The sequence below is a fragment of the Mya arenaria genome, chromosome 2 (assembly GCF_026914265.1).
Source record: "Mya arenaria isolate MELC-2E11 chromosome 2, ASM2691426v1".
NCBI lineage: Eukaryota > Metazoa > Mollusca > Bivalvia > Myida > Myidae > Mya > Mya arenaria.
This window is the reverse complement of record NC_069123.1, coordinates 64,312,806-64,332,832: the sequence shown is the minus strand read 5'-3', so window position 1 is coordinate 64,332,832 and position 20,027 is coordinate 64,312,806. Positions and strand designations below refer to the sequence as shown.

General features: G+C 35.8%; 1 protein-coding gene across 2 annotated transcripts in view; it reads left to right on the top strand.

Moving 5' to 3' along the window:
• LOC128212853 (receptor-type guanylate cyclase Gyc76C-like) overlaps positions 1 to 20,027 on the top strand; it is a 169,570-nt gene that overhangs the window by 8,337 nt on the left and 141,206 nt on the right. Inside the window, exon 1 of one of the 2 annotated variants that reach the window (XM_052918215.1) lies at positions 7,328 to 7,422. The exons of the other annotated variant lie outside the window; for it this stretch is intronic. The gene's annotated coding sequence lies outside the window, so the exon portion shown is untranslated. Of the gene's footprint in view, positions 1 to 7,327; positions 7,423 to 20,027 lie in introns of those variants that run through there. 2 annotated transcript variants of the gene reach the window in all.

Here is a 20,027-nt window from a genome sequence, read left to right as displayed (position 1 = left end):
AATACTTGTGGCAAGAGTGTGCACGTTTTGCATGAAAAATAAGAGATGAAATCGGCACATTTCTCATTATATGTTGCATTCAAATAAAGCGTCAATACGTTACAAACAAATAACGACATATAAAAAGAAAAATACAGGGCAATTATACTTACAAAAGGAAAATAATAATTGCTTTGCAAAGTATCAGACCACTTTCATTCAAATCTTAACAGGACTATATTTATATAGACCTTTCTAACCTTATGCAAGTTATAAATATGAAACCCATTCTCACGAACTATATATATTCCACAACTCTTTTGTTTATTTTATATTCATTTTAAAAGAACCAAAGATAAACAACCCTGCTTTATGTACAATGTCAGCATAATGACTGGAATGACGCTAATGAATGGATGAATATAGGGTTCACATTATCTGTTTTATAGTTGAAAATTAAAGCGATAAATACAACAGGACAATAGAAAACAGATCTCGACCCTATGGTAGATTTTGATAAATGATTATTTAAGGAATATTTACACCTCAACTTCCATTCCTTAAGCACAAGGACGCCCTGGAAGACACAATATTCGAAACGAAAAATGACTCCACAGAACTTTCGCCATATTAAAGGGCAAACTTTATTTCAACCATCATAAAGCTGAAAACACATGCAAAAGCAAGAAATCTAAAATATGTCTCGGTATTATCTCGACCGATGCAATTATCAATACTAAAAACTTTTCAAAGGTTAACATCTGATTGGACTTCTACACCCAACATTCCGACATACTAAACTCCCCTTTGTGGACTTGGGCCTTTAAGTGACAGTTTTATGGGACACATGTACTGTTTTTCGGGATAGTTTTCACAATGGTAAAGGTATATCACATGGCCTATTGTTTCCGCAATTGATAGGCAAAACAAGCATAAGGATGCATGGTAAAACAGTACCCTTATGTACTCCTTACAACGGATTTAAATCCTATCCACTATCATTCACTTTTAGCGCAGATCATACCCGACAGCAACGCCGCTAATCCGCATCGCCATCACAAGAGCAACAGCGCCACCAGTTTGATACAATTTTATGAGCGTATTTTTTTTGTTAAGAAGAGCTTGTGAGTTTTGATGTGTTTTATTTGCGTGCCCTGGTATGTTCTTAATGCGTTTATTTGCACCAAAGTAAAGTTAAATAGCTAGTAGATATCAAAATATGCAAAGTCCTATAATCGGGAGAAAAGCTCCTGGCGCTACAGTTTGAACAATATTGAATCGAAGCCAAAGTGTAGTGTTCTAACACGGTACAACATTCTACGATTTTCGAAATGATTCCATTTAATTAAAATATCAGATAAAATATAAGTCAATGTTATGTGTGTACAAATAAACAAAAGGCACAGCTGCACCACGGAAGTATCGGCAGCTCATTGTCTTTGCACACCGATAAGTGGTGGAGCTTGCGTCTAGCAGGGATGCATATGTACACGCACGAATATGGTGAATGCACAGGTAATGCAGACTGCAACTGGAGACAAATACATAAAAGTGATGAAGTAAGGTGAGGACGAACAGAGACAGCATTGTCCTTTCCCTCAAAATCGTAAGTCTTCAACGGAAAGCTTCTTTTCAAGATATTTTCTGGTTTATTTTCATATTCAACAACCTGAAGGAATAATAGACTGACGTACGTAAAGATGTTGCTTTTGGAAGAAAAACTCGTGTGTTCACATATTATATAACTATATATATCGTTTACATTAACGTAAGGAATTTACTGTATGCACTTGCACAATTTCTTGGAATTTGAAAACATAACATTATAAAAAAGGAAGAAATAAAACGCCATGTTTAATAAAACTTGAACATGTGGTAGTTCGGTGGGCCATTGATTGTAGTAAACTGGTATTGTCAGACAATGATTTGAACAGAGCGGCTAGCAGCTGTCTGACACGTAATGAATCATGGTCTCTTAATATATTATTATTAGTCAAGCCAAGTTAAATCAAATTTCTCATTTGAATTTAACGTGTGTCCAACTATATAACTTAGATCTCAGTATAAAACAATGTTGAAGTTGCTGTATTGTAACAATTTGTATTTCAAAATCATATGTTAACGAAAATACAAGAAAATAAAATAAAGGAACGTCGTGAATATATTTGTTGAAAGAGTGCTAGTTTCCTAGGCCGATACTTATTTACCAGCAAATAATTTGGACAGAGATGCTAGCTTTAGTGTCCCCGTTGCATTACCTTGACACGTGTTAAACAGAGCTTCGGAAGATCGTCTGTAACGACTCTCGGTCGACAGTGTCATGGGGTTTGGAACACAACTTATTTTCATGTTATTGAAATACTAAATTTCAATTAATCTTGGCAAATAACTTTCATTTTAATTACTGTATGAGTTGTGGGTCAATGATGTGTGGTAGACATGGTTGATTGGAAATAGGTTCGCATCGTCACATGTCTGTTGAATACTGATAAGGAACTGCTTGGAATTTCATTGAAAAGGTATTTGCATTTATGCACGAAACATCTGGGTTTTTTTCATGTATCAATCAAAGAATATGACTCTAACAAATCACTAAGGCAACATTTATATTAAAATACATTCATGGACGATTGTTTACCCTGTTAACGCACACGTTTTTATACACATTTTGGTTTTTAATATGATAAATATACTTTTTAGAGTATTACAGTAGTAAAATATTAAACCGTATATTTTCACAGCATTTCATCGAGTCCTTTACTTAAGACATATTTTCAATTGTAGGATTGCGGACCATTTCATCAGCAGATCGGTACAAATCAAAGATATTAAAGTATTGAAAGATTGATGCAAAATATTGGAGAGTAAATGCCTTTTATAGCAAGAGGATCAGTTATCAAAAGGCAAAACTCGACAGCTACTAAAGCTCTATCTTAAACTTCTTTAGTTATCGTCAAAATCTTTCAAACGACCTTTTCCTTGGATTTTTTGTTTGTTATCTTTTTATAGGGGCATTTGCAGCTAGACACTCAATGAGATGCATATAACGACACAAACCAAGCAATAGAGATACTATTTACATTAACACATCCTTGTCAAATGTTTTGGCATGATTGTCTGTCAGTCTGTCCGTCACACATTTGGGTCGCTCGTAACTCCAAAAGTATATAAGTCAGAATGATGATTTTTGCAGGAATGGTAAGTACATGCAGCATGTAATGTTGTGCGGCTTTTGTGTCTAACTGCACCATGTCACTATGGCCATTCACTAAAGCCTATGGAGCATACAATATTGTGTCGCACGTATCTCCAACAGTATATCTGCCAGAATTATGAATCTTTACAGGAATGGTAAGTAGCATGTAATGTTGTGCACATTTTGTGTTTTGCTTGCACTGTGTCATGAGAGAGCTATGGCCATTCACTTAAGCCTAAAGAGCATGCGATATTGTGTCGCACGTATCGAAGAAAGAACATCAGCCAGAGTAATAAAATCGTTACTAATCGTCATTAATGTGCATCAGCATGTGAAATGGGGGTTTTATGAGTTTCTCTGCCCAAACCATAAAGTTTTATGGGCATTGACTAAGTTTAAAAAGACTATAAAGTCGTAAGTTACTACATAAGTATGTAGCCAGAGTGATGAAACTTGAAAGTTGTACACTTTGGATTTTGCGTGTTGCTTCACGGAATAAATGCAGAGTTATTGCCCTTGACTTAGTTAAAATTAGCCTATAGCGCAACCGTCCTTCACTAAATCTTCTGTTGGGCGTATCTCCAAATTTTAAGTATATTAACCAGAGTAATGAAACTTACCAGAAATGTTAAGCAGCATGTTCAGTAGTGCACCTAGTAGTTTTGTGATCAGCTGTCATTGTGTGGGAACGGACACCGGATATAGCTCAAAAAGTGATAAGTAAACAATCACAATTATGCAGTTGTTTTTCTTTACCAGAGGTAAGATCTTGCTGTGTTAACGCATAGCTACCGTATCCACAAAAGAAGCAAGTGTTTGAACTAATAGCTGAATGCTAAATTTGGCCTATGGTATACTTGTAAGTGCTTACGATTTAGCAGACCTCGTAAAATGTTTCTTCAAATCTGAGATGATCACCTCAAAACATACAGAATTTCGACAAGTATTGTTATTTTTAGGAAATAAATCGAATAAATAAAAAATCTGAATCGAAGGATTTCACACGCATAAGCTCACTTTTTTTATTGTAAGAAATGGCAATGTAACTTTTAAACGGTTAAAAATATGCCCTTAGAAATGTTCACAGTACTGTCCTGGGGATAGCCGTATTATGTACTGGGGATAGTTTCAAAGTTGAGAAATGTGTGTCCTGGTGATAACATGTAAAATGGGACAAAAATTTATAGTAACACTGTTAATATACCATATACATGTATATGTCTATTTCGAACTTTCAAATAATCTGAAAAAAGTGAGACTACAATTTGATAAGAAATTATTGAGCAAACTTTAGTTAACAATGAGTTTGATCCATGCTCTCCTAAATGAACGTATATATGCAAGCTGCGTAAATATCAGGGTTGGTCACAATACATTCTTTCTCACTGAAGTGAACGAGCAGAGACCATTATTCTGTTCTAAGTAATACCAACATCGACCCAAGCTTAGAAAAAAGCTTTACGTGTTCCAAATTTGATAACAATATCTCATTCCCTACTGAGGAGTTTCTGTGTGCAAAAACGTACCTACTTGATTTACAAAGCAATACTATATATATATGAATAGCAAACACCACATAAATTCTACGGCCATATGTTTTGTCTTACTCAATAAATCAGATTACCGGCGTATTTCAAATATTTAGATATTGATGCTTGTGAAAAACACATCATGATTAACTAATATGTATGAATGAAACAGTTTTAAGTGCATACAGATACAGAAAACAAGAACATGTTTTTGCTCCCATCCCTCGATATGGACAACATCGAACAATTTCACTCGAGCTCGCGTATAGGTAAATAGCCATTATCATTATCACACTCTCGTTATTCTAAATACATCGTTACTATCCTCAGTCCACTTAATAGCTATCCCCTGTGCAGTTATTGATTTGCTTCATCCATCCCCAGTACACTGCCAGGGCATCAAAAGGTATGAATTTCTTCGTAACAACAAAATATATCATATTAATATTTTACACATTACTAGATTATGTAATTACAATGAAATCGCTCGATTCAGTTTTTATTTTTATGTTAAATTTGTTGATTTTTGTTTGAAATCGTACCACATAAATGAACATTTGTGAGCGATCATGCAACTTTCGGCGAGAATTGGGCTATTATACAAAAGAGGAGACACATTTCCATCCTAGTCGTATATTGCACAGTATCAAGTAATTCAAATTCTTCGATTTTGTTAAATATATCACCATAAAATACAAAAAATGATAGAAAACTGTCCATGTGTCAAAATCAAACGCTTATCGATTGATCACTTTTTGAGCTATATCCGGTGTCCGTTCCCATACAGTGAGTGATATAACTAAAATGTTAGTTGAAAACCATCCGTCCGTCACACATTTGTGTCGCGCGTTTCTCCAAAAGTTTTTGAGCTACAGCAATGGTATTTTATAATACTGTTTATTAGCATCTGGGATTTTGTGTATGCTGAACTTCGGTTATAGCAGAGTTATGGGCATCAATGTAATTATCCGTTTGTGGTGCTGTACACCCGGGGTTCCGCTTGTGGTAGCCCAGATACATCAGAGTTATGGGTCTTTACGTAGTCATACTTGTATTAAGAGGTGTAAAGTTTGTGTTTTGCATATACTGATGAATTTATAGTAACTATTCTATAATTAACATCTAGTTGTTTTCAAATATGTAAGTTAAAACATGTAATAATTTATGGTGAGGAAACAGACCGTAAATAACTATATGTCTGCACGTAGCATAAAGATCCAGAAAAATAGAATAAGACCCCCTTCATCCCCGGGTGACGTCTCAAACGTGTGATAAATAGTTCAGATAATTGATTTGTACTACAAATATCGAGACATTTAGCACATTTAGTATTAACTGTCGACTTCAAACTTCTCATATAATTGAATTGTATGCTTGCCAATCGGATCCATAACGACTCTGAAATCAGTAGCACTATCGCTCAAAACCCGCGACGCTATCGACCGAAACTCGTTACACTTTAGAACGAAACCTGAAACGCTATCGACCGAAACTCGTTACACGTTAGAACGAAACCTGTGACGCTTTCGACCGAAACTCGTTACACGTTAGAACGAAACCTGGGACGCTATCGTGTGACGCTATCGACCGAAACTCGTTACACGTTAGAACGAAACCTGTGACACTATCGACCGAAACTCGTTACACTTAAGAACAAAACCCGTGACACTATCGACCGAAACTCGTTACACTTTATAACAAAACCTGTGACACTATCGAGCGAAACTCGAATACACGTTAGAACGAAACCTGGAACGCTATCGACCGAAACTCGTTACACGTTAGAACGAAACCTGTGACACTATCGTGTGACGCTATCGACCGAAACTCGTTACACGTTAGAACGAAACCTGTGACACTATCGACCGAAACTCGTTACACTTAAGAACAAAACCTGTGACACTATCGACCGAAACTCGTTACACTTTATAACAAAACCTGTGACACTATCGAGCGAAACCGTGACATTACCAACCGAAATCCATGAAAATATCGTCCGAAATCCGTTACACTATCGACCGAAAGGGGTGAAAATATCGATCGAAATCCGTGACAAAGGATCTTCCGTAACCCTTCCGTAAGCTGCAATGTTTTGTCTGATTATTTCAAATAACAAATTTATTAAATTAAATAATAACATGATTACACGTAGTGCTGTATAGTCAAAGGCACTTACATGTGACGCCATGCCGAATCTTCAATGTTAAGGACCGTGCGGCAATCAGAAATAAGAACAGTTGCTGAATATTAAGATATAGCAATACTACATTTATGAAGATAATATAGTAACGAAACAGGGTTGGATGTACATTGTAAACATACTCCTTAAGTTAGGATGTATTCGTTGTGTAAGTTTTATTCCTACGGGTACTTTCTCCAATTACCTGTTGCATTATCTTACAGAAGTTGAATTCATGATGTTGTCCAGTATGGCTGATGTTTGTTGAAGGAGAGTATGCAACCGCGAACTTCCAAGTTTTATTCAGTTATAAATTTGTTCTTCTTAAGCACCCAACGACCATTATATAGACGAATTAAAAAGACACGCATCATACTTCAGACACATAAATAAAATAGAAAGCCATTAAGTAATGCCTTGTTAAATGTCACATTATATCGGGTAGAATCGTTTAAATGGCATAAACATACAGCCTTTCACCTTCAATTATTATTGTGATCTTCCAATTGCGACATGATGTAAGGATATTGAAGAACATGGTAAGTGCATAAACCAATAGCTTTCTTTACAAACTGTCTGATGTGTTTGGATATATTTATCATTGTTTTAGGACTCGCCCAAATGCATTTATTTAAACAAGTAAGTTCCCTTTCACATAATTATCGTTTTACAGTTTTTTTTTTCTTCGGCTCCTTGTTTGTTTGATGATTATTGAACAATGAACAAAGAATTCAGTTTAAAATTTACAATTCAATTTCGAAAGGTGTTAATGAAGTTCATGTAAAAAAGAGATGTTTGTATTTATTGTTTACTTGAGGAAAAAAATCATATTTAAAACTATGGGAAATATTTTTTTTTTCAAATTATTCGCCAATTAATTTTAAATTGATCTGCCTTTCATTTGCCTTACTTGTAGCTTAAATTGTGAACATATTGGTCGTTCATATTGTAGGTGTACGGCTATATATTGTCCTATCAGTGTATATTCGTATAGGAAGTACACGGATAATTTTCGTAAGAGATGACATTCTCATGTAAATAAACATGCATGATAGGTGACACAAGACTTATTATGTAAATACTGACAAGAAGCAAGATACAAGGAATTTATTTCACGTCGGATATACATAAAATACAACACTAGTTCGCAGACATTAGTATTGCTTCATTTACTGTTTCTTTCGGAAACTCGTGTTCATAGGTCAGTCAGGCGGATTTCTGTCAGTAATGAAATGTTATTTGAACAAGTATATACGTTTTCATTTATTTACATTTTTCGTTTGTCTAGCTGCGCCTGACTTTAACGATTAATATTCATATAGACCTCAAAATAAACAAAAACCTTTACATTCACAACCAAATTAATTGTATAAACCTTGACTATTTTTTTCCTTCCAGTGCATCTTTCAGTGAACATTATATTATCTAAATGCCATATCGCAAATAACTGCTTCAGGATCTTTATTGAATTCCGTAATGTTGAAGGATATTTAAGAGTTTCTCGCTCGTTCCCCAAAATATAGCCTACTAATAATTGTAAAGATGTTTGTATTCGAAAAGCCACACAATTATTTACTTTATTGCTGTGCGGTTTATTTGAAGTGTTTTGTGGTCTGGGTATTTTATTTACAAAGGCTCGAACCTTAGCACATTAACTATACCTATTAAATTACAACTACTGAAGTTAATTGACTTATTTTCAAAACATGACAAACCCATTTTGCATAAGTTGAAATCGTTGCCATTATTATAGTTTCCATGCAGCAGCAATTTATTCAAAGAAAATAAACAGTTTTTAAATTCAACTTACAAAACGGAACTTATGAAATTATGTATCTTTTTGAAAGAATCCCTTAGAATAAGATCAATCTTACTTAATGTCAGAACTGAATTACATTTTTAAGACCATGTTCACCTTCTCATTGATTGATTATTTATTTTTACTTCATTTACGTAGTTTGTAATGTGTATATATTATTGTTTGTTTATTGTCAAGGCTCACACACGTTGACCTGTAGGTGTAATGACGATGTACTATATTTGATAGTTTATTACTATGTGCATGGCAATATATTGCCTGTCTGCCTGTCTGTCATAAGCAATTACTGTATTATTTGTGGTGAAAGATCAATTGCGTAATTGCGAGTGGTTTTCGATATTGCTAAAGATGCACTCTTATACCCAGATAAGATTTACCATAAGTCATACAATTGTTTTAATATACCAGAAGTGTACCGAGCTTAATTTGAACGAAAGGTGCAGACCAACACGGTGTTTCTAGCAAAGTACTTATATTTGCACTAAATCTTTTAGCACTCAACAATCATATAATATTTTTACGTTTTCAGCTACTAAATACATGGTTACAATATTGTGATTAATATTTATCATAAAATGCAATATTTAGTAAGTAGTTAAAGGTTTATCACTCAAAATATATGCTTGTTATACATATGTATGTATTGATTTTGAATAAGAGTGTCAATTTAAAATATTAAATTATTCAATTTAATGTGATTTTGACAGACTAAGTTTTGCGTTTTAAATAAGTTCCAAGTATGAATGCATTGTAACTATGTAATTATACGTTACAATTCAGTTTTAATTCATTTCACTGGTGCGGTGTATTAAAAAGTCAACTTTTATACACACTTTACATTTAAATGCAAATTAGTGAAAGTAGTCTTACTAAATTTTATACTATGACATACAATTATTTTTGGACTAACTAAATGGATGTACGTTTTATATACAATGTCCGTATATACTTGGCAACTGAAAATATAGATACAAAACGGAAAAAATAAGGAAACTGCATATTTTTTGATGAATGATAAGGCTATCCAATGTGTAACTTATCGGCTATGTCGTGTCAAAGATTTCAAACAGTCAATTTAGAAATAAGTTGTATGGATATTTCATATTATCATTGTACCCCGTGAAAGTGAATTTAGATTACATTCATTGCACAAGACCGATACAATTTTATTGGACATGGATATTTTGTTTTGATTATGCATGGTAAATATTGGTAAAATACCAACACAATCCTTCCAAATTTAGATTGTTCCTTCTACAGAACAATTCATTTACAATTTGTCTTTCTGATGTTGTCATATTACTCATTGCAAGTCAAGGCTTGTTAAAAATTAAACCATTTATTTGTTACGTTCAGATTCGTGACTCCGGCAATGGTATCACCGGACAGACGCACGTTTAATCATTTACAGCTCTGACAACAGAAAATCTATGTTGTCTATTACAGCCGCCAGAATTCCATTTCTTATCAAAAACAACCGCCTTATTTCCATTTAGTCATTTATTGGTTTGATATAGCGAGTTTTTAAGAAGCTCACGCTCTGGCTAATATAGAGACATTGGAACGGCATTTCGCGACAAACACGTAGAAATATAGACTATGGTTTAGATATAAACAGCTATACTTCTGACTTTATTTATTGTTTAAGTTGCAATTTGGAAAGGTTTTTCCAAATAGCAACTTGAGCATAGCTGTATCGGCATACTCAAGATGTATTGACATGTGTGTCACTAACGATACCATCGCTCCAGTTGCATATCATTCTGCATGCCCCTCGTAACGCGATGAGTTCATTGATTTGTTTTGCTTCTTCATTATAGGAACTCATATAAGTATACTAATGAGTGTTATAGTAAAGGTGTTGAATCTTTAGAAAGGATACACGGCCATGGTAATCCAGCGAAATGACCAGTGCCCGAATGGTTTGAATGTTCGATTTGTACTAGAGATTGTTTTTGGTTTAATTGTTGTTGGGTAATTAGTTTAAACAATATATATTTTTCAACGATTGTGAAGAAATTTATGATAACTAATATAGAGAGTGAGGTCTCGTCCGGCTTGGTGACCACTAACCAAACTCAAATGTTGGGTAATTGAGTCAGTTTTAAAAAAAGAATTGAAACTAATATCATAACCATGCACTTGAGTATTGCAATGTGTCACCAAACACGTGTAATTTTGAATACAGAAATGTTTTAACTCTTAAAAAGGTCACGAAACGCCATGTGCTGTTAGATTTATTGTAGGGCTTCAATACATATGACCAACAGGACTTGAGATCTTGAGAACATTAGTTTAGACTATAATGATCGACATTGAAGGTTTGCCAGTATGAATATGGCTTGCAACTATACGCTCTTATAAATATAAAATATTATTATGAAATAGATATTGAACACACGATTAGTACGTAATGGAAACAAGATAACCCTTATAATTCTTTCATTTGACTAGACACAGATTCATTCTTTATCTATATAGTAAACAATTGGACTCAGCAGTTTCCTCTATTTCTATAGCGATCCGAAATGCCGCTTTTGTTAAGTAGGTTTCAACGCAAGGTAGGAAAACAAAGCAGGACAGTATTACCAATCCGTTACGCAGTGATCTCCCCTGACAAGAAGAATTTCTCTCCACCTTGAGTAAGTATAGCTGTAATTCAGCTATTTAAACTGTACATTTTTTCTTGGGATAGTTTTTATCATGCATTGAGGTTGAAATTCCATAAAATTTTAATATTAAAGATAATTTACAATATTAACCGATTGTAAATGTATGGAGGCAGTGATTACTGCACTGCATGGGAAGTTACATTGCGTGGGGAAAACCCATTCTCGGGCAAATATAATTCTTCAACTTTTAAACAATCAGAGATCTAAAGAGCATTTTTCCGATACCGATATTTTATTTGACTAATTGTACAATGATCAATGGGATTTTTTTAAATTTCTGTTTTTAGTTAATAATGACAAATGGTAATTTTTATTTTATTTAGTTAATTTCTGTGAATTTCACAGGAAGGCAGGGTGATTTCAAAAGGTCTAACGGCCAAAACATCTTCGATATGATTTCATTTGATATGCTTTCATGAGAAACCGTAAAAATAATTCTTACAAAACTTCATACGATTATGTTTCTATTTAATACTTAAATATGAGTTTGTTTTTGAATCACACAAACGATGGCTAATCATATATCAACGTTTAAATATTTTGAAAGTTTTTTTCATGTGTTGTATAAAGGTAAATGCGAGATGATCTGACATGAAGAAGCATTATTTACCCATCATCGACATCGATAAAGGTCAACTCTCAATGTAATATCCGTTCAAATATTTCGGTGGCTTCCAATAACTGAATAATCGTAATTTTGTTGTATTTTTATCATTTTTATTGTTTTGTCTAACCTAAAACAACTAATATGAAAGATAAAAGCAATCTAATCCAACGTGATATGGATGTATGTAGGCTTAAAGTTATATAATGGTTAAATGAAAACAAACTACATTTATATGTTTAATTTTTAAGATAATGTTAAAAATCATTGCATCTATCGGCCCAGTTTTCCATAAAATAGAAATGGCGGGATATTACTATGCTGTACTATGCTTGCATAACATTTCTTAAAGCTTATATCTAGGGCGGTTATTTATTGTTTGTTTGCCGTACCTAGAGAGCTTTTCTATAGAGGGTCAGGCTTGACATCATACAAGAGGGCTTTTCTATGGATGGCTTTTCTATAGAGGGTCAGGCTTGACCTCATACTGGATGGCTTTTCTTTAGAGGGTCAGGCTTGACCTCATATTAGAGGGCTTTTCTATAGAGGGTCAGGCTTGACCTCATACTAGAGGGCATTTCTTTAGAGGGTCAGGCTTGACCTCATACTAAAGGGCTTTTCTATAGTGGATCATACTTGACCTCATACTAGAGGGCTTTTCTATAGAGGGTCAGGCTTGACCTCATACTGGAGGGCTTTTCTATCGAGATTCAGGCTTGACCTCATACTGGATGGCTTTTCTATTGAGCGTCAGACTTGACCTCAAACTAGAGGGCTTTTCTAAAGAGGGTCAGGCTTGACCTCATACTGGATGGCTTTTCTTAAGAGGGTCAGGCTTGACCTCATACTAGAGGGCTTTTCTATAGAGGGTCAGGCTTGACCTCATACTAGAGGGCTTTTCTATAGAGGGTCAGGCTTGACCTCATACTAGAGGGCTTTTCTATAGAGGGTCAGGCTTGACCATACACTGGAATTTTTTTTATTGAGGGTCAGGCTTGACCTCATACTTGAAATCATTGCTGCTTGTCGAATTATACAGATATTATTTTGAAATAAAACAAAATTGTCTATTAGGGTTTTGTATTATATATCAAAACAGACAAAACGCAGAAAACCGATTTGAGACAGTTGGTGTGTAAAAAATAAGCGTTACTCTCTTCAAGGAAAGACATTGTGAAGTGGATATTCTTCAAGTGGCATCATTCAAAACGGTAACGATTTCTCGCTAACGGATACTGAACATTTTTCGAATCAAACAAGATGGGTTAGGCAGACAATTAATAATTTTTCTTAAATTGCGTGTATAATAAGCGGTTCTTTACTTATGTTCGTATTATCTGACACGAAATTTTCATGAAATAAATAATAATGTCATTGTAACTCCGGAACTTATAAAACAGTGTGAAATCGTTTCTACCTTTATTTCTCACGAAAACACTTGTTTTTAATCTAAAACACGTTTGTTTGTACATAAAAGTTTATTTGCGTTTTCAGATACCTCAAACTACAAAGGTCGTGCAATAAATATAAGAAACATTTATAACATTGAAATATATTTAGTTTAATGGCAACTTTTTTGATCTGCAAAATTCACTATTTTTTATATAATTTCCTTTGTTTATTTTGTTTATTGCTAGTGCAAATAGATAAATTAAATGAAAGTTTGACGATATGAAAAGCAGGAAGGCTTTTAAACATATAATTTTACATAACATGAGTACCGAAATAGCTAATTAACCGTTGCCTTTTCACAAGAACATGCGATTTTAAATCTGATTATTTTGTGTATATACGTGAACACATTCTTTTATGAACTTACTTGAAACACTATAAGTTTAGTGCTGTGATATGTCAATATTAAATATTATATAAATTGTCATCACAATGTCCTGCAGCGGTAGTTTGTTTCACATACAAGGTAGGAATTACACATGTTATGATATTTGTTGAGATGTCATTACACACGTCATAATGTTTGATTGAGATGTCATTTCACACGTCATTATGTTTAGTTAAAATTGCCATTAGACATGTCAGGATGTAATGTTGAGATTGTCATTACACACGTCATGATATTTGGTTGAGATTGCCATTACACACGTCGTAATGTTTGGTTGAGATTGTCATTACACACGTCATGATGTTTGGTTGAGATTGCCATTACACGTGTAATAATGTTTGGTTGTATTTGTCATTACATACGTCATGATGTTTGGTTGAGATTGCCATTACACACGTCGTAATGTTTGGTTGAGATTGCCATTACATACGTCATGATATTTGGCTGAAATTGTCATTACACAAGTCGTGACTTTGGTTGAGATTGTCATTACACACGTCGTGACGTTTGGTTGAGATTGCCATTACATACGTCATGATGTTTGGTTGAGATTGTCATTACACACGTCGTGATATTTGGTTGAGATTGCCATTACAAACGTCATGATGTTTGGTTGAGATTGTCATTACACACGTCGTGATATTTGGTTGAGATTGCCATTACAAACGTCATGATGTTTGGTTGTGATTGTCATTACATACGTCATGATGTTTGGTTGAGATTGTCATTACACACGTCGTGACGTTTGGTTGAGATTGTCATTACACACGTCGTAATGTTTGGTTGAGATTGTCATTACACACGTCATGATGTTTGGTTGAGATTGCCATTACACGTGTAATAATGTTTGGTTGTATTTGTCATTACATACGTCATGATGTTTGGTTGAGATTGTCATTACATACGTCATGATGTTTGGTTGAGATTGCCATTACATACGTTATGATGTTTGGTTGAGATTGTCATTACACACGTCGTGATATTTGGTTGAGATTGCCATTACAAACGTCATGATGTTTGGTTGTGATTGTCATTACATACGTCATGATGTTTGGTTGAGATTGTCATTACACACGTCGTGACGTTTGGTTGAGATTGTCATTACACACGTCGTAATGTTTGGTTGAGATTGTCATTACACACGTCATGATGTTTGGTTGAGATTGCCATTACACGTGTAATAATGTTTGGTTGTATTTGTCATTACAAACGTCATGATGTTTGGCTGAGATTGTCATTACACATGTCGTGACGTTTGGTTGAGATTGTCATTACACACGTCGTGATATTTGGTTGAGATTGCCATTACAAACATCATGATGTTTGGTTGTGATTGTCATTACATACGTCATGATGTTTGGTTGTGATTGTCATTACACACGTCGTGATATTTGGTTGAGATTGCCATTACAAACATCATGATGTTTGGTTGAGATTGTCATTACACAAGTCGTGATATTTGGTTGAGATTGTCATTACACACGTTGTGACGTTTGGTTGAGATTGTCATTACATACGTCATGATATTTGGTTGAAATTGTCATTACACAAGTCGTGACTTTGGTTGAGATTGTCATTACACACGTCGTGACGTTTGGTTGAGATTGTCATTACACACGTCGTGATATTTGGTTGTGATTGCCATTACAAACGTCATGATGTTTGGTTGTGATTGTCATTACATACGTCATGATGTTTGGTTGAGATTGTCATTACACACGTCGTTACGTTTGGTTGAGATTGTCATTACATACGTCATGATATTTGGTTGAAATTGTCATTACACAAGTCGTGACTTTGGTTGAGATTGTCATTACACACGTCATGATGTTTGGTTGAGATTGTCATTACACACGTCGTGATATTTGGTTGAGATTGCCATTACAAACGTCATGATGTTTGGTTGTGATTGTCATTACAAACGTCATGATGTTTGGTTGTGATTGTCATTACAAACGTCATAATGTTTGGTTGTATTTGTCATTACATACGTCATGATATTTGGTTGAAATTGTCATTACACACGTCGTGACTTTGGTTGAGATTGTCATTACACACGTCGTAATGTTTGGTTGAGATTGCCATTACACACGTCGTGATGTTTGGTTGAGATTGCCATTACACGTGTAATAATGTTTGGTTGTATTTGTCATTACATACGTCATGATGTTTGGCTGAGATTGTCATTACACATGTCGTAATGTTTGGTTGAGATTGTCATTACACACGTCGTGATATTTGGTTGAGATTGCCATTACAAACGTCATGATGTTTGGTTGTGATTGTCATTACATACGTCATGATATTTGGTTGAAATTGTCATTACACAAGTCGTGACTTTGGTTGAGATTGTCATTACACACGTCGTGACGTTTGGTTGAGATTGTACACACGTCGTGATGTTTGGTTTAGATTATCATTACAAACGTCATAATGAGATTGTCATATAACACGCCATTATATTTTGTTGAGATGTCATTTCACATGTCATGAGGTTTGGTGGAGGTTGTCATTACCCGTGTCAAGCTTTTTGGTTGAGATTGTCATTACACATGTCAGGCTGTTTGGTTGAGTTTGTCATTACACATGTCAGGATGTTTGGTTGATATTGTCATTACACATGTCAGGTTGTTTGGTTGAGATTGTCATTACACGTGTCATGATGTTTGGTTGAAATTGCCATTACACACTTCATGATGTTTGGTTGCGATTGCCATTACACACGTCATGATGTTTGGTTAAGAGTGTCATTACACATGTCATGATGTTTTGTTGATGTTGCCATTACACACGTCATAATGTTTGGCTGCGATTGCCATTACACACGTCATGATGTTTGGTTGAGAGTGTCATTACACACGTCATGATGTTTTGTTGATGTTTCCATTACACACGTCATGATGTTTGGCTGCGATTGCCATTACACACGTCATGATGTTTTGTTGATGTTGCCATAACACACGTCATAATGTTTGGCTGCGATTGTCATTACACACGTCATGATGCTTTGTTGATGTTGCCATTACACACGTCATGATGTTTGGCTGCGATTGTCATTACACACGTCATGATGTTTGGCTGCGATTGTCATTACACACGTCATGATGTTTGGCTGCGATTGCCATTACAAACGTCATGATGTTTTGTTGATGTTGCATTACACACGTCATAATGTTTGGCTGCGATTGCCATTACACACGTCATGATGTTTTGTTGATGTTGCCATTACACACGTCATGATGTTTGGCTGCGATTGCCATTACACACGTTATGATGTTTTGTTTATGTTGCCATTTCACACGTCATAATGTTTGGCTGCGATTGCAATTACACACGTCATGATGTTTTGTTGATGTTGCCATTACACACGTCATAATGTGTGGCTGCGATTGTCATTACACACGTCATGATGTTTTGTTGATGTTGCCATTACACACGTCATGATGTTTGGTTGAGAGTGTCATTACACACGTCATGATGTTTTGTTGATGTTGCCATTACACACGTCATGATGTTTAGCTGAGATTGCCATTACACGTCATGATGTTTTGTTGATGTTGCCATTACACACGTCATAATGTTTGGTTGATGTTGCAATTACACACGTCATGATGTTTTGTTGATGTTGCCATTACACACGTCATAATGTTTGGCTGCGATTGCCATTACACACGTCATGATGTTTGGTTGATGTTGCCATTACACACGTCATAATGTTTGGCTGCGATTGCCATTACACACGTCATGATGTTTTGTTGATGTTGCCATTACACACGTCATAATGTTTGGCTGCGATTGACATTACACACGTCATGATGTTTTGTTGATGTTGCCATTACACACGTCATGATGTTTGGCTGAGATTGCCATTATACACGTCATGATGTTTTGTTGATGTTGCCATTACACACGTCATGATGTTTGGCTGCGATTGTCATTACACACGTCATGATGTTTTGTTGATGTTGCCATTACACACGTCATGATGTTTGGCTGCGATTGTCATTACACACGTCATGATGTTTTGTTGATGTTGCCATTACACACGTCATGATGTTTGGTTGAGAGTGTCATTACACACGTCATGATGTTTTGTTGATGTTGGCATTACACACGTCATGATGTTTGGCTGCGATTGTCATTACACACGTCATGATGTTTTGTTGATGTTGCCATTACAAACGTCATGATGTTGGGTTGAGATTGTCATTACACACGTCATGATGTTTGGTTGATGTTGCCATTACACACGTCATGATGTTTGGCTGCGATTGCCATTACACACGTCATGATGTTTTGTTGAGATTGCCATTACACACGTCATGATGTTTTGTTGAGATTGCCATTACACACGTCATGATGTTTGGTTGATGTTGCCATTACACACGTCATAATGTTTGGTTGATGTTGCCATTACACACGTCATGATGTTTGGCTGCGATTGCCATTACACACGTCATGATGTTTTGTTGAGATTGCCATTACACACGTCATGATGTTTGGTTGATGTTGCCATTACACACGTCATGATGTTTGGTTGATGTTGCCATTACACACGTCATGATGTTTGGCTGCGATTGCCATTACACATGACATGATGTTTTGTTGAGATTGCCATTACACGTCATGATGTTTTGTTGAAATTGTCATTACACACGTCATGATGTTTTGTTGATGTTGCCATTACACACGTCATGATGTTGGGTTGTGATTGTCATTACACACGTCATGATGTTTTGTTGATGTTGCCATTACAAACATCATGATGTTGGGTTGAGATTGTCATTACACACGTCATGGTGTTTTGTTGATGTTGCCATTACAAACGTCATGATGTTGGGTTGAGATTGTCATTACACACGTCATGATGTTTTGTTGATTTTGCCATTACAAACGTCATGATGTTTTGTTGAGATTGTCATTACATACGTCATGATGTTTTGTTGATGTTGCCATTACAAACGTCATGATGTTGGGTTGAGATTGTCATTACACACGTCATGATGTTTTGTTGATGTTGCCATTACACACGTCATGATGTTGGGTTGTGATTGTCATTACACACGTCATGATGTTTTGTTGATGTTGCCATTACAAACGTCATGATGTTGGGTTGAGATTGTCATTACACACGTCATGATGTTTTGTTGAGATTGCCATTACACACGTCATGATGTTTTGTTGATGTTGCCATTACACACGTCATGATGTTTGGCTGCGATTGCCATTACACACGTCATGATGTTTTTTTGATGTTGCCATTACAAACGTCATGATGTTGGGTTGAGATTGTCATTTTACGCGTCATTATATTTTGTCGAGATGTCATTTCATATGTTAAGAGGTTTGGTGGAGGTTGTCATTACGCGTTTAAAGCTGTTTGGTTAAGATTGTCATTACACATGTCAGGCTGTTCGGTTGAGATTGTCATTTCACATGTCATGAGGTTTGGTGGAGGTTGTCATTACGCGTGTAAAGCTGTTTGGTTAAGATTGTCATTACACATGTCAGGCTGTTTGGTTGATAATGTCGTGACACATATCAGGCGGTTTGGTTTAGATTGTCATTACACGTGTCATGATGTTTGGCTGAAATTGCCATTACACGTGTCAGTATGTTTTGTTGAGATGTCACAACACACGTCATGACGTTTGGTTGGTTAACGTTGTACCCGGGTACCAGTCAATGCCCTAGTCACCTTAACGAGGTACCCAGGTACCAGTCAATGCCCTAGTCACAATAACGTGGCACCCAGGCACCTGTCAATGCCCTTGTCACCATAACGTGGTACCCAGGAACCTGTTAATGCCCTTGTCACCATAACGTGGTACCCAGGCACCTGTCAATGCCCTAGTCACCATAACGTGGTACCAGAGCACCTGTTAATGCCCTAGTCACCATAACGTGGTACCCGAGCATCTGTTAATGCCCTTGTCACCATAACGTGTTACCCGAGTACCAGTCAATGCCCTAGTCACCATAATGTTGAACCCAGGCACCAGTCAATGCCCTTGTCACCATAACGTGGTACCCAGGCACCTGTCAATGCCCTAGTCACCATAACGTGGTACCCGGGTACCTGTCAATGCCCTTGTCACCATAACGTGGTAACCGGGTACCAGTCAATGCCCTAGTCACAATAACGTGGTACCCAGGCACCAGTCAATGCCCGAGTCACCATAACGAGGTAGCCAGGCACCAGTCAATGC